Here is a 15250-nt window from a genome sequence, read left to right on the forward strand (position 1 = left end):
AGGAAATGGTGAACTTAGTCTACCTTGGTGCTAAAGAACACTGGTCTTAAATTTTAATCACTTCCATCTCTGATGAGAAGAAAACAGACATGGAGGTGGTAGATTTTTAGATCTCATTTGCACAAGATCACAAAAATCCCCTTCACCCCTCATTTATCAATGAGATAGTGAATAATTTATTCTTTTAACTGCCAGTTTCAAAAAAAAGCAAGAAAATTAGTGTATACTCTATTGTAATCTGCTTTTGCACTTAAAAGAGTAAACAAGTTCTATTTTCTATATAATTTTAATGGCTTGACAGATTCTATGTATGGATATACCATAGATAGTTCTAAACAATATTCTCGTGCTTGCTTCTGCAGTACAATATACTAAAATTGGAGCGATACAGAGAAGATTAGCATGGCCCCTATGTAAGGATGACACGTAAAGTTATGAAGCGTTCTATATTTTTGGAATGGGAGAGAATAGTTTCAAATGATGCAACTGACAAGGGCTTAATCTTTAAACTATATAAACAACTTATACAACTCAACAGCAAAAAAAGCAACAACCCAATGGAAAAATGGGCAAAAGACCTGAACAGACATTTCTCCAAAGAAGATATATAGATGGCCAACAACACATGAAAAAATGCTCAACATCACTAATTATTAGAGAAATGCAAATCAAAACCTCTATGAGGTACCACCTCACACCAATCAGAATGGCCATCATTAACAAGTCCACAAATAACAAATACTGGAGGGGGTGTGGTGAAAATGGAACCCTACTACATTGTTGGTGGGAATGTAAATTGGTATAACCACTATGGAAAATAGTATGGAAGTAAATCAGAAAACTAAACATAGAACTACCACATGACCCAGCAATCCCACTCTTGGACATATATCTGGACAAAAATTTCCTTGAAAAAGATATATGCACCTGTATGTTCAATGCAGCACTATTCACAATAGTCAAGACCTGAAAACAACCTAAATGTCCATCAACAGATGAATGGATTAAGAAAAAGTGGTATATATAGACAATGGAATACTCCGCAGCCATAAAAAAGAACGAAATTAATGATATTTGCAGCAACATGGATGGAACCAGAAACTCTCATAATAAGTGAAGTCACTTATATCTGGAATCTAATATATGGCACAAATAAACCTTTCCACAGAAAAGAAACCCATGGATTTCAAGAACAGACTTGTGGTTGCCAAGGGGGAGGGGGAGGGAGTGGGATGGACTGGGAATCTGGGGTTAATAGATGCAAAGTTTTGCATTTGGAATGGATAAGCAATGAGATCCTGCTCTATAGCACTGGGAAATATATATAGTCACTTTGCTGTACAGTAGAAAATTGACAGACCACTGTAAACCAGCTAGAATGGAAAAAATAAAAAATCATTTAAAAAATAATAAATAATGCTGAAACCAACACTCTAGTACATCTTTATACACATCTGATTATTTCTTTATATTAAATTCTTAGAAATACAACTACTGAGATGTGTCGCAAATATTTTTTCCCAGACTTTGGCTTACCTTTTCATTTTTTAAAAGTGTATTATTATTATAATTATTGGCTGCACTTGCAGCATGTGGAAGTTCCAGGACCAGGGATCAAACCCGCGCCACAGCAGTGACCCAAGCTGCTGCAGTGATGCCAGATCCTTAACCCCCTGTGTCACAAGAGAATTTCTTCAGAGTGTATTCTGATGAGGAAGTTTTTAATTTTGATGAAATACAATTTATCAATTTTTTTCTTTTATGCTTCCTACTTTTTGTCTTATCTAAGATGTCTTTGAATTACCCAAGATCACAAAGATTTTTCTTCTGTTTTCTCCTAGCAATTTTCTCTTATGTTTAGATGTATGACCCACTTCAAATTAATTTTTGTGAGTAGAATGAGGCTAGGAACAAGGCTCATCATTTTGCATATGGATACCCAACTGTTCCAGCACTGTTTGTTGAAAAGATTATTTTTGTTGAATGACTTAGCCTGATACTTTTATTGAGAGTTACTCAATGTTACTTGTGTACATTTCCACTTTGTCTCATTGACTTTTCATTATGTTAAAATTATACTTAGATTACTGTAGTTTTAAAGTAAGTCTCTTAAAATCACATAGTGCAGATTCTCTGTTCTTCTTGTCTTAGCTGCTCTAGAGCCTTTGTACGTCCATATAAATTTTAGCCTGTTGAATTATCTATGTGGGGAGGGGGGAGAGGCCTCACCCCTACTGGTATTGTAATTGGGATTTCTTTAGATCTGCAGACAAGAGGTGAAATCTTAACAATATTGGGTATTCCACGAACATGGTAACTTTCTCATTATTTAGATATTCTTCAGTTTCTCTCAGCAACTTGAGCATATTGGTCTTGCACACACCTTGTTAAATATATCCTTAAGTATTTCATGTTTACTGGTGATACTTAAATGTTTTTATTTCTTAATTTCAACTTACAATTTGTTGCTAGGACACAAGCATTTTTAAGGCTATTGCTAAATATTGTCCTTTATAAAGGTCATACCAATTTGTATACCCAACAACATATGAGAATGCCTGTTTGACCACACTTTTTTAAGTGCTGATCTCGTTTAAATTTTTTCCAAGTGTGATAGACTTAAAAGATAGTTCTACTCTTTCAATTTACTTTAACTATTGGAGAATTATGTTTTCTTTTGGGGAAGATTTATTGTTGGACCTCAGGCACAGAAAGTCTGATCGTATGCAATGGTTGGTCTTTTAGTTTCTTTCACCTCATTTCCCACTCCTGTTCTCTCTCCTTATCCTTCTATGGGCAACTTTTCCGTCATCCTTAGGAAACCATCATATGTATGACATGTTTTTGAATATTTTCTTATAAGACATTTTTGTGTCCATGTGTTTTGTTATTTTTTTGCTTTTTAGGGCCACACTCATAGCATATGGAAGTTCCCAGACTAGGGGCCAAGTTGGAGCTGTAGCAGCCAGCCTACACCATAGCCACAGCCACGTGGGATCTTTGAGCCACTGAGTGAGTCCAGGGGTTGAACCCACCGCCTCATGAATACTAATCGTATTTGTTTCTGCTGCACCACAAGGGGAACACCTGTCCACATGTTTTTAAATGCATACAAATGCTATTACATTATAGATTTCATTATTACTTTCACTAAATACCGTATTTTCAAAAAAATATGTTACATGGTGGGTACACATAGTACTTTGCTTCTATCTAAAGCATAGTTCTATATATGTGCTCTCTCCGTATTTTACCTATTCTCCCACTTCCCCAAAGGGATTAAGCATTCCAGGTTGGCTCTAAGCATCTGCCACCAAAAACAATGAGATCAATATTCACAATTTTGTCCCTTTGGAGCCCTGTGTTAAGTCATACATACCCAGAAACAGTTTATTAATATCTGTATTCATTTAACTGAACTCCACCAGGTTGCTCTCCAGAATGGTCCTACCACTTTATATTCTCAGCACCAGTGTACGTGGGTTCCTACCTTCTCATCTCTATCAACACTTGATTTATTTACTCTTCAAACTTTTTTAGTCTTCTGGGTATAGAGATATTTTACTGTGGCTTTTTTTCTGAACACCTATGATTACTAATGAGTTTGAGTACATCTTTCTACGTTGTAATCTTGGTGCATTTTTCTATTGGTCTTGTTTTTTTGTTTGATGATCTAGGCATTCCTTGTTGTATCACAGATACTAGTTCCTTATTGGATTGACTTGCAAATGTATTCAATACTCTTTTCTATCATAAATTATGAAATTTGTTTCTCAGTATTTTTACAGTTATCTACAGATGCATAATGAAGCACTCAAAACCTCAGAAGTTTAAAAAAAAACCATTTTATTTTGCCCATCACGTCATTGGTCAAAAATTGGGAGGGGCTCCAACTGGGCAGTTCACCTGATTTGCGCAGCAATAGTCAAGGCAATGGGGCTGGAGGATCCATTTCCAAAATGTCTTCTTCACTTACACTTCACTTCTGGTTTCTTGGTGCTCCTTCAATTCTCTACTTGTTATCTCATCCTCCAGGGCCTCTTTTCATGACCTTTGGCTTCTGACAATGTAGTGCTTTCAGGGTAATTACATTTCTTACATAGTGGCTGGCTTCCATAAGACAGGAAGCAGAAGTTGTCAGGCGAGATAAAAGCAACAACTGGAACTGGCACATTATCACTTCTACCATATTCTCCTGGTCTAAGTAGTCAAAGGCCCTACCCAAAATCAAGGAAGTAGAGAGATGCTACCTTTTGATGAAAGAGTGATATCACACTGCAGAAGAGCATGCGAGCTGGAAGATGTTGTGGCCAACTTTGGAAAACAGTCTGCCACATTACTAATTGATTTTTTTTCTTTTGTGAATTGTCAAACCATGGCTTAGCCTTTCCATCTTTTCCTACTGATTTATAAACACTTACGTCACATATCGCAAAACTTCTCATTTATAAAAATTACGTTTTTTCCAAGTTTTTCTCCTCAGGTAGCAAAATATAACAGCTTCATTTACTTCACCATTAGTTTCCCTCTAAACAGCCCCCGCCTTTTCTTCTTTTTACAGCCACATGGCATACGCAAGTTTCCAGGTCAGGGGTCAAACTGGAGCTGCAGCTGCAGCCTATACTACAGCCACGGCACGGTAACACCAGATCACAGTTGCACTTATGACCTACACTGCAGCTTGCAGCAACACTGGATCCTTAATCCACTGAACAAGGCCAGGATCAAACCCACACCCACAAAGAGACAACGTCGGGACCTTAACCCGCACAGCCACAATGGGAACTCTCAAAAACCTTTTGTTATGATAAAAAAAAAATTACTTCAATCTGTGTGTGTCAAAAAATTAATGCTACATCTTATAGGATCTTACCAAGGAATAAGCCATTTCCTAAATATCTTTAAGGGGAGTTCCCGTTGTGGCTCAGTGGAAACAAATCTGACTAGCATCCATGAGGATGCAGGTTTGATCCCTGGCTTTGCTCAGTGGGTTAAGGATCTGGCGTTGCTATGGCTGTAGGCTAGCAGCTGTAGCTCCAATTCGCCCCCTTGCCTGCGAATCTCCATATGCTGTGGGTGTGGCCTTAAAAAGACCCGGAAAAAAAACCAAAAAAACTTTAGATTAACCCTATTGCATTAAAAATTCAAATTCTACAACAGAGTAATTATAAGAAATGGCACAAAAAGTTTAAAATCACTGATGTCTTCATTTTAACTTTCTAGTACAATGGGCCTTTTCTTTTCCCTCATAAACTGCATATACTTTATACCTTTGGACAATACTAAAATAAAAAGGAACACGTCGCCCACTCTTTTAATACAATTTCATTGACAATATGGCTCTCACCCCCTCAAAAAACTTATTTTAAAAAAGCAAACTATGAAAGACGTATACAAATAGTTTTTTGGGGGGTTAGTAAACACACAGAATTGCATTATTCTGTTATGTGAATTCAAAGACTTCTAATAGTCTCAGTAAAACTTCTCACAAATATGTATTTCATGAGTGTCAAGCAAGAAGTAATAATGTTTTCAGATAAACTTGTTTGAAATACAAGTCATGCATCTCTTCATTTAACTAAAGACTATTAATTACAGAAAAGCAAATTAAAGTCATATGCCCTGGACTTTTTTGCAGGCCAAATTCAGGCACTTTGTGCTCAGGTTTAAGGTAGTTATTAACTCACTTTTCCCCAGCACAGAAAATATAATATGTATAGCATTTTTATTAAAAAACTGTAATATGACAAGAATCCTTTATGAAAATGTCCTTATTATGACTATTTCAGATAAAAAAATCGCTTTTAAAGTTGAAGCAAATTAATTTGGAAAAACAAATTCCAAACTAAAGTGTCATTTAAGTGTGGAACCGAAAGGCACACGGAGACAGAAAGTTAAACAAAAAGAAAAACAAGGCAGACAGAGGACAGAGCAAATGATCTCTTAAGGTTTTCTGAAGCTTTAACATGTAGCTAGAATGCTTTTAAGTGGCAGGATATATGACCATGTACGCGCATGATCTTGTTTTCTTCCCAACTGAAATGAATTAGTATTTTAACATTTAGACACAGGTATTTTGTTTTTTTGTTTTTTTTTTTTTTGGTCTTTTCTAGGGCTGCGCCTGGGGCATGTGGAGATTCCCAGGCTAGGGGTCCAATCGAAGCTGTAGCTGCTGTCCTACGACACAGCCACAGCCACACCAGCTCCAAGCCATGTCTGTGACCTACACCACAGCTCACGGCAACGCCGCATCCATAACCCACTGAGCAAGGCCAGGGATCGAACTGGCAACCTCATGGTTCCTAGTAGGATTCATTAACCACTGAGCCACGACGGGAACCCCTAGACACAGTATTTTCAAGTAATTGTTGGGTTTGCTGTGTCTTGCCCATACAAATCATGTGCCTAACACTCTGGCTTAAAAAAAAAATAAGGTCCAGGAGAGCAGAGATAATATATTCTGTCCTGGAAATATATATAGGAAGAAGAATCAAAAAATAAAACTCATTGACGGGCATGGAAAAAATTTAAATACCTTTCCTCTTTCTCCCAGAAACATTATAATCCTTCAAGAAAATGGAGGTGAGCAGTGGAGATATACTCTATGTTTAAGAGTCTTGCAATCTAAAAACAAATGTATTAAACTCAAAAAACAACATACACATTCAAGGGCATAAACTACAATCAATAATTCTTCCTCTTCAAATAATGTAAATGAAAAATAAGGGCAAATTCTGAATCAGTGATTTGTTGTCTTTTATATGCAGTTTTGCCTCTCCTAAATGTTCACAGATACAGAAATACATTAATAAGAGAGCTTACTCAGTGGGTGAAGGATCCAGCGTTGCTGAGTGCTGTGGTGTAGGTCACAGATGCGGCTTGGATCCCGAGTTGCTGTGGCTCTGGTGTAGGAAAGCAGCTACAGCTCCGATTGGACCCCTGGCCTGGGAACCCAAGGCAAAAAAGACAAAAAAAAAAAAAAAAAAGGGAGAGCTTACTTTCAGCAAAATGAACAATTCTGTATAGGAAATAATTAGAAAGGACTTGAGTAAAAGCCTCAAACAAATATTCCTTCCCCCCGCCAAGTATTACCAAATTTTGGCTACAATCTAAAATGAAATCTTAAGTTTTTATTATCTTCCAAATTCTATTATAGCATACCTCGAACATATTGCAGGTTTGGTTTCAGGCCACCGTAATAAAGAGAATATTATAATAAAGCAAGTCACACAAATTTTTTTGGTTCCTTAGTGCACATAAAAGTAATGTTCACACTGTACTGTAGTCAATTACATGTGCAATAGCAACATGTCTAAAAAATGTATAGACCTTAACTAAAAAATATTTGATTGCTAAAAAATGCTAACCATCGTCTTAGCCTTCAGTCAGTCACAGCAGTAACATCAAAGATCACTGATTACCATAACAAACATAACGATCATTAAAAAAGTCTGAAATACTGTGAGAATTATAAAAGTGTGACACGAAGACACAAAGCAAGCAAATGCATTTGGAAAAATGGTACTGACAGCCTTGCTAAATGCATGGTTGCAACAAATCTTCAATTTGTAAAAAAAAAAAAAAAAAAAAAAACAAAAAAAACAAAGAAAACCCCACAAAAAACCTCAGCATTTGCAAAGTGCAATAAAGTGAAGCACAATAAAACAAAGTATGCCTATATTTGGAACTAAGTTTGTGTTTCTTTTTTGAAAGAACAGCAGAACCAAAGGCTTTCACTTATAACACCTAGGTCAGGAAAGTTTCTCTTTGCTTTATCTCATTGAAAGGAGTTTCATCAAACTATGGGAAGTCTAAGTTTCAAAAAGACAGCTTTTGACACATGTAGGCAATACATAATCTCAGGGATCATCTTCTCCAAAAGGTAGTGGACTTTGTCATGTTTTTTCGGTTTTGTTTTTAATCCTTCCTAAAACTACTGTTGACTTTATGCATTACAAAACACATTTTACACCAGCAGCAGAACTGAAGTGTTGGAGACAGAAAGCAGAGTACACAATAAAGGCCTCAGAGATCAAATGTCAGAATTTTGGGGTGTAAAACGTCACCATTTTGTCAAGAGATATGTCTACTTATACATGTCCAGAAGGGCTCTGCAAATGCATTGATAAGTTTGCCTCTAAACTTATATATACTCATCCTTTCTCAAAGCATTTTCTTATGAACCATTTGTTCTGCTTAAGTCAGAGGTAACTTGGCAATTCAAAATTTATGCACCTTCTTTCAAAGCAAATTGTGATTATGGTGGGTTTTGAATGATCCTGAATGATTCTAAAATCCACAGCTTCCAGCTATCCAGTCTTCTTGAGATATAGAACCATCTCACCAGTTACTCTACTACATCACCAAACCATAACAAATATGGACAATATAGATCATTTAAAAATGTTTCCCAATTTTTTTTCAACTGGAAAACTGGTAAATATTCTGAGATACACTAGGGTCAGGTCAGAGGAAAGGAAATGACTTATATGTATTATAAAACACATTTTATACCAGCAGCAGAAAGGAAGTGACCTGATCAGCAAGCAACAATGTCAGTCTATCAATTAATACCTGAAATCACATTCAATAGAAATGCACATACAAATCCATCCAGCTTTGCTCCTTTTTCTACCATTGTTATACTCTCAAATTGTCAAGTGCTAAGGAAACCTAAGCAAGAGAATTATGAAAACTCACTTCACCACAAAGCATCAAATGGCTTTTCAATGATATATGAAGTAGTCCAAGGCAATAACACAGAAATAGGTTTTAGACACCAAAATACCAGAAAAAAATGGAACACAATTTTCTTTACTCTCTCTCTATAAATCATTTCTGTCATTAGGCCCAAACTAAAAACTGATGGCTGATTTCCAAAACACCTACTGTGCATTATTTCAAATCCCTACTTCACCAAACTTGAGTGTAAAACCTTTCTAGACACCAGTTCTACTTGGGGGGCGGGGAGTAGGGGAGCTTTTAAATAACTCTGTCCGAGAAATGCCTTTTCATGGCCAGGTTGGCCTCAGTTACATAGACAACAACCAGACTACTGAAATAAGGCAAAATTTATGGAGCAATACCTGGCAGGAGAAAGAGTGAGGTCCAAGTATATAAGTAAGGCAGGTGCTGACCTGTTTGGAAATCACCGGTAAGATAGGTACTGAGCTGCTTGGCAATCTGGTGTTATCTTGAGATGCTGACGCATGTCATTGTACAGTGTTGCATTTTTGCCACACCATGAGAAAGTACTCAATAACAAAGATCAAAGTGTCCTGACATGCAGAAAAACCTGTGAGCCAAGAGTAAGGTAACACACCTACAAGCAAGTCTGATTCCCACAAAAGTTTCCAAACAACTTTACAGCATCTGAGCAGCCAAAGAGGCTTACTCCCTAGAACTACATGTACTTGTGAAGCTGGCATTTGTTTTAAACTCATTTTTGCACACAATACCTTTCTACAAACAACTGCAAAACACTTTTCTGAAGGCTCCAAAAACTTCAGAACACATCCAAGTTAACAGAAAAGCATTTCACAAGCAGAAACTGCCTGCCACTGTTTCTCAGCATTGGCAAACAAGGGCAAGTTCACTACTTGGAAAAGAAAGCGAATTACACGCAGGCTGATAACTCATGCAATCTCCCACACCTAAAACAAGAAACACAGCACCCTGATATTCTGTCTACACTTTCCAAAATCCCAGCTCTTGTAAAGAAGCCCACCAGACCCAAGAAAACGAACCCAACCCAACCCCAAACAGGATAGTGAGCATCAACAACTACAGGGACAGAGTCGAACGCTGTAAGAAAGGGGGTAGGGGCTCAGGTCACAAACCACAACAAAATAATGCAGACTCCAAAACGCTTAGGTGCTAGCTAAACAGATATTCCAGAGGCAAAAGGCCAGAAAGTCAGGATCCAGAAGGCTGAGGCCCCTCACCTAGCCGGTAGCCGCCAAAGGCCCCCTGGCCTTTCTAACGGCAATAGGGCCCCAAATTAACTCGTCAGGCCGCTCTCCCACCTCCCAAGCACACGACTAACAGGTCCATGGCAACCTGGGGGCTGCTGGTGGCCCTCTAACGGTACAGAGAGCCCCCCAAGCCGTCCAAAAAGGCAAAACCCTCCAACTCCTGCCTCCCTGGCGGCCATCACAGCAAGAAAGCGAACTTTTACGACAACTCCCACAATGCCCGCGGCCTACAACTCCCAGAGTGCACCGGGCGGCGCCGCCGTTAACCCTGTCGTGGCGCCGGGTTTGGCGCTGCTCCCTCCCCCTCCTGACACCCAATTGTTGCACTTACTTTTATCTTCACGATCCGAAACTAACTTTGGAAGTTTTGTCCAGCAACTACAATTATGCTATCTCGGCGCCTCCTTCTATCTCATAAGCAACCTCAGCTGCCGAGAGAATTATCCCTGACAGAGAACTTTTTGTTATCTCCAGAGCTCGCCTTACAGTACCAAATGTTTATCATTTAAGGGGATATTTCACTTCAATTAATCTTCCCTGTCGCCTTTATAATTTTCTGGCATTTTTCTAAGTTATTATAGCCTAGAGGTTTTGGTACTAACTTTATTAATTTAAAATCTGTTTTTAAAGTTCTGGCATGTTACAAGAGAGAAAGACTATCCTATAACTGACCACAATATTCCACATCTCTCCACTTTATAAGATGAATTTCCTCAAATATCTGACTCAGATAATTCATGAAACTCCAAATAAGTCCTAATAAGACAAATTAGTTATGGGCAATATATCTTTTGAATTTCAAGTTAATTTTTTTTAAGGGAAAACCCTCTGTGCCAACATACTTTGCTTTCTTTTTTCTCTATGGATAATCCGATATAACTTACTGCTAATTTATTCCTTTCCGACTTTAAAATATCAGCAAACAATAGGTAAAGAAACATTTTAATATAATTTGAGAAATAAACTAAAGACTTCATTCTTTCAGAAAACTGCACAAGCACATTTTACTCACGAAGAACTCCTTCAAAGTCTTTCTTATTTTAATTAAAAATAAGGTTTAAAATACATTGCTTTTAAATATATTGCCCATAATTTCAGTAAGGATGACAATCACATTTAGAGATCACTGTATCATCACTATAAATTAAATATCTAAGCTGTACGTACACAAACTAACTTGCTCAGACGTTTATCTGACTGACAGGCAAAATAATTGTCTGGTATTTGATGCATGCACTAAAAAAACCTCTAGAATTCTCCTAAAGTATCTGCTATTTTTCTCATGCCCAAATATAAAATAAAATGCACGCAGTGTCTGGTTTTTCCACTGAAACATTTTGCCATTTGAAAGAGCAGTCAAAATGTATCAGGAATTTCGAATCACAGACCACAGAAATCCTAATACACATAAAAACCCCCAAAACATTGTGGAAAGATAACGTCTTCAGCAAAACTCTATTCTACAGTATTCTATTTTAAATGTGTCCCGTAATATTGCTTTAGCTTATTGCTAAATTTTTTGATCTAGCAAACTACAATGAGCAAAATACTTCTCCATCATTTTTTTCACTCATGTTACAGCATGTCGTTTCCTTAACAATTAAGGTAAATGCTACATACCGAGACTTAAAAAATTATACATACAAATATATTTTGAATTTTAGTTCATTGTAGTATTTTAGCTTCTGTATTTTTCTAATTTTCATTTAACATTTTAGTTAGAATTTAGTTAGGAAAAATTTCATTGTTTTTCCCCCCATTTTAAAAATAGCTTCCGGACCATAAAAATTTAATGCATGTTTTATATATTAGTCTTCTGATGTTAAAATATATGATTCATAAAGAAAGGCTCAAAAGCAAGTCAGAAATGAAACTGAACTCCTCGTCTATTTACCACAGGCTTACAACTCTCTCCTCAGTGCTATGAAATTATATTTTCCATTAGGAGGTTAGTCATCTTTTTCTTTTATCCTTCTAAATATAAGATTTAAATATTGGTATAATATATAAAAAGCTTCATTTAAAGATTACAATAAAGTAATTTTATTTTTTTCCAGGTTACCATAATTTTTCTTTTAAAAATAACCTGAAAAGTTAGGTATACCCTAATTAAGTAATTTAAGCACGTCTTAATCCATATACTTAATATTAATAATAAGTTTCTTTATAAGGAGAAAACAAAGGTATTCTAGAAATGAAATCTTCAAATTCATACCAAAATTTTAGTATTTTTCTTCCCAAATTTTTATATTATATCACATGAATTTTTACATCTATTTCTTAAAAACCTAAAGCTCTCTACTACAGTTTTTTAAAATATTCATATGTAATTGTATTATCGTTTTTAAAATTAGGAGAAATCTTGTTAAATCTTGAGAATACATGTTAACAGAAGATAAACATTGCAATCTATTTCTTTTTCCAAATGTGATATTGGTGACAAAGCTAGAATGTACAGACTTGTAGACCTTATAAAAGATTCTATATATAATTTCAGTAACTGCTTCTTTTATTCTTTAAACTTCATAACATACTTCAAAGCATCTCTAAATGCTTGTTTAGACGTTTTAACTGTATTTTTAATTTATCTGCTTTAAAACATCTGACTTTCATATATGTAATTTATACTGTTCATGCAAGTAAACTCACTAATAGAATTACTGCCAAAAATAGAATGACTTTGCTAATACTCTATTATGCTCAAAAAGTTAGCCTGTCTCATCTTTTCTTATCTTTTCTTACATTACCGGTATGACACAAGCAAAAACTGAAAAGAGGTCACACACAAAGGATAGGTTCTTGCCTGATTAAACTAATTGTTTACATTTACGTTATAATCCTACAAAGCAATATTGTGAGTCTATCCCAGCGTTTAAGCTTCTCTGTTACTGCTGAAACCTTAATTAACTTTAATTCATTGACCTGCTTTTAAAGCAGTGACCAGTTTCTCAAATTTTTCAAAATAGTCTACTTTTTATTATCACCATACATTTACATTTATGTTTAGGAGTATTCTTGTTGTCTGAAAAATCTCGAGTTTCTGATTTTGCTAAATATAATTTTAAATTTATGTCTTAACTATTTAGAAAAGCTGGATGATGGGAATCCTATTATATCAGTCTATGAGAAAGTGCAAAAAAGGGTCTCTCTTTTTTTTTTCCCCAACAAATTGACCTTTTTAAATGAAACTTGTCCACCTAACTTGTTTTATTTAACTTAAAAACCTTGCTTTCCCTCCTCGTCATAATGTTTGACATCAGTTAGGATGAGCAAAGGTTAAATACATGTTACTTCTTTCCTCTAGTCCAAATGCTCTCTTTTCAACAGGTGGATAGATAATGGAAAATATTTCCTTACCGAAAGACGAAACGTTTCACCTTTAAAAGAATCTTCAAGGTTCCTCAGGAGATAAAACTTTTATTTTCCTGCGGAAATAAAAAAGATACAGGTTAATGATTATGATCACTTCTACTCTGTGAAAAGTCATAATAATGTGATGGGTATTTGGATTTTTTGAGTCTTGGTTTTAGAAAGCAGGGCCTTAATAGAATTTAATTAAATCAATGCCATCCATTTCAAAATCGTCTTGTTTTGTAATTTTTGTGATAAAAATTTTTGTGATTTTACAAAACTTCATCACAGAACTATCACAAGGTAATAGTTTCTTATGCTTCGTTGTTCTGCATTTAATTCTGCCATTGAAATATTTTGTAGTTCTTATGTAAGACTCAGTATTTTAAATTCTCTTTCAATATATTGAAGTCACTAGCTATCCTTATCTGTTTTAAGATGTTTTCTAGTTCATAATAATGCTTGCTTTATATGTAGTTTCTCTTGTCTAAATTTCAAATAAATATGTGAAAGAAAAAAAAATCCAAATGCTACATTTTCTAACTTTCAAAAGGCTTCTTCTAGTTTCAAATCAATTCCCCCCCAAAGAGACGTTTAAATGCTACATGCTCTGTGGCTGATATACTATTACTCTAAGACAGAGTAAGATTAGGCTGAACTTTTAAAAAACAATTATCCTGCTCCTCCTTCTCTTCTTTGTGCTCATAATTTTCTCTCCACTTTAATTCAGGATTACATTCATTAACTCACATGCCTTCTCTCCAAAGAAAAAAAATTACCTTCTGCTTGGAAAACTTTCAGGTTCCTTGCATTTTCCCTTATTTTCACATAAGGATCTACTATTTCAAAGTGAGTACTAATGAGTATTAATTATGCGTTTCTCCCCTGAATTTCTTTTCCTAGGCCTGTTTTCTAATTCTTCCTTCTGTATTGTTCCAAAAAACCCCTACTTAGTTTTTTTTAAACACTAACAAGATTTGTCTAACAATTCTTTCCCCAACATTCGAGGACATATTCTAATTTTGTTTTTGTGTTTTGATGCATGTATCACAGTCTGGCTAATGGTACGTCTTCACACTCCAAATATAAATATTTTCCTTCCCCACTAGGGACTTATGGGCTTTCATTTACCATATCCTAGCAATTTCTTTCCCTTTCTTTCTTTCTCTCTCCTTTTCTTTCTTTTTTTTTTTCTTTCTTTCTTTCTTTCTTTCTTTCTTTCTTTCTTTCTTTTCTTTTTTTTCTCTTCTTCTCTTCTTTCTCTCTTTCTCTCTTTCTCTCTTTCTCTCTTTCTCTCTTTCTCTCTTTCTCTCTTTCTTTGTCTTTTTAGCGTCGCGTCCATGGCATATGGAGGTTCCCAAGCTAGGGGTGAAATTGGAGCTGTAGCCATTGGCCTCTACACCACAGCCACAGCAATGCCAGATCCGAGCCGCATTTGCAACCTACACCACAGCTTGTGGCAATGCTGGATCCTTAACCCACTTAGCAAGGCCAGGGATCGAACCTGCCTACTCATGGATGCGAGTCAGATTTGTTTCCGCTGAGCCACAAGGGGAACTCCAACCCTAGCAATTTCTTGTTCTTCACCAGGACATCCCATTTGGGATTCACATATGGATGAATGAAGTTATTGGAGAGCATGGATGAGTTAGAGCCTCAAGAAAGAATGCCAACCACAGACATCACTAGTCACATCTCTGAAAGTGTCTTGCTCATAATTACCTTGATGCTTTAGAGCTTTAAAAATTCACATGCAAAAGCACTAGAAAATTCCTTTCCTTATGTTACTCTTGGCCATCTTTTCAAAGGATGTCACCTTCGTGGTATAACGTGCACCTGCAAAGCCAAGATTTCTTTTGAGGGCAGGTGAATCGGCCATTCACAGGTCCAACCAGTTTCTAGGGCAGAAGCAACGTGACCTATGA

The 15250-nt window shown here is 36.1% G+C and overlaps 1 non-coding gene across 1 annotated transcript; it reads left to right on the forward strand.

Moving 5' to 3' along the window:
* The first annotated feature begins 346 nt into the window (after positions 1-346).
* On the forward strand, positions 347-454 carry LOC125126641 (U6 spliceosomal RNA). Its single transcript, XR_007134736.1, has one exon. It is a non-coding gene; the product is annotated as a U6 spliceosomal RNA (small nuclear RNA).
* Positions 455-15250: the final 14796 nt, after the last annotated feature.

This window comes from Phacochoerus africanus, chromosome 4 (assembly GCF_016906955.1).
Source record: "Phacochoerus africanus isolate WHEZ1 chromosome 4, ROS_Pafr_v1, whole genome shotgun sequence".
Lineage (NCBI taxonomy): Eukaryota > Metazoa > Chordata > Mammalia > Artiodactyla > Suidae > Phacochoerus > Phacochoerus africanus.